Here is a 1,477-nt window from a genome sequence, read left to right as displayed (position 1 = left end):
TCGTTAGTGGTTCCTTGTGATTAAAAAAAGTCGTGTAAATAAGAACCACTTAAATATTATGTTTTACCTTATTTAAATTACTGCATAGAGGTCTGGGGCAATACATATAAAAGTACTTTGGAACCAGTATTCATTCTCCAAAAAAGAGCTATCAGAATTATGCACAATGTCGGTTATCTTGAACACACCAATCCATTATTTATTAAATCCCAAATAATTAAATTGTTCGATATTGCAGAGTTAAGGATTGCACAAATAATATACAAAGACAGAAATAACTCTTTACCCGGACAAATACAGCAAATGTTTCAGGTAAGACAGGGGAGATATGAATTAAGGGAACCAATTAATTTCCGGCTTTTTACAACACAGTGTCTTCCCACTCTGACATTAGCCAGGTCTCCCCTGATAATGCAGTCATTCATGACAATAGTCTGAAACAGAAAACACAGGTAAACAAACCAAACTGTCACATGACAGTAGTCCACATTGAAAACACCGTTTCAGTGATTTATTTTCTTACTTTGCCATTGAGAACAATGTTTTGACTTCCACACAACACGGATTGCCTGCTTACTTTGTTGCCAGACGCCTGCAGTAAAAAGACATCGCTGATTATTCTTTCTACAAGACTGTTTAGCTGTTTTATTGCTCATCTAAAATGACAACACTCAATAATACAACGCCCTTTTAAACCTACCAGTTAGCAAACTACGAGTAAAAAGTCAAAGCATTACCGTCTCGATGTACTCCGCTTTATTGTACAATAGTTCAGACAATTCCATGGTTATTTGAGAATTAAAAAACAGGGTAAATATGATTTAATAACAATATTCGATGCATCTATCGTGCTCAGCTGCTAGCTTTGCGGCTACGCAGGCGGCCGGTCTGCTTCCGCTCATCTGCGCATGCCCGGACGTGACGTCAGGATCTTCTGACGTGTGTTTGGAGGTGGTGCGGTGTGGGCGTGGCTTAACCACTGGTCACCATGGCGACCATTCTGGAACGTCGAAGAGTATGACGTCATTTCGGACGGACGTCATATAATCGCATACCAGGATATCCTCATTTTGCATCTTGTACGTTCGAGGAGCAACTTGTCACGAACTTGTCTCTGGTGGACACGACAATCTACAACTTAGAGAACACTTTTAAAGATTAGATTGCACTAACTAATATACAGGGCTTTCACGTGACGTCACCAAACGCGGAAGTCGCCATTACGGAGATATACCCCCCACGCCCCCAGACCAAAACAAAGCCAGAGCGTATGAGAGACTGCACATTTCTGCTCCTTCATAAACCGTAATCACAATCCGCGTGGAAAATGGTCAATTATTGCCGTGTGTACGGTTGTACAAATCGGTCTGACCGAGAAAAACACCTGGAGTTTTACAGACTTCCAAAAGTTATCACAAATCAGGGAGATACTTGCCGAAACTTGTCAGAAGAAAGGAGACGTCTGTGGCTTGCTGCA

The 1,477-nt window shown here is 41.1% G+C and overlaps 1 long non-coding RNA gene across 1 annotated transcript; it reads right to left on the bottom strand.

Moving 5' to 3' along the window:
• Positions 1 to 345: 345 nt before the first annotated feature.
• LOC133422489 (uncharacterized) lies at positions 346 to 920 on the bottom strand. The gene is made up of 3 exons (XR_009770744.1): positions 738 to 920; positions 524 to 592; positions 346 to 434 (listed from the first exon to the last, which is right to left on the bottom strand). It is a non-coding gene; the product is annotated as an uncharacterized LOC133422489 (long non-coding RNA).
• Positions 921 to 1,477: the final 557 nt, after the last annotated feature.

Source organism: Cololabis saira, chromosome 21 (genome assembly GCF_033807715.1).
Source record: "Cololabis saira isolate AMF1-May2022 chromosome 21, fColSai1.1, whole genome shotgun sequence".
NCBI lineage: Eukaryota > Metazoa > Chordata > Actinopteri > Beloniformes > Belonidae > Cololabis > Cololabis saira.
Note: the sequence above shows the minus strand (reverse complement) of the source record. Positions and strands in the feature narration are given on the sequence as shown.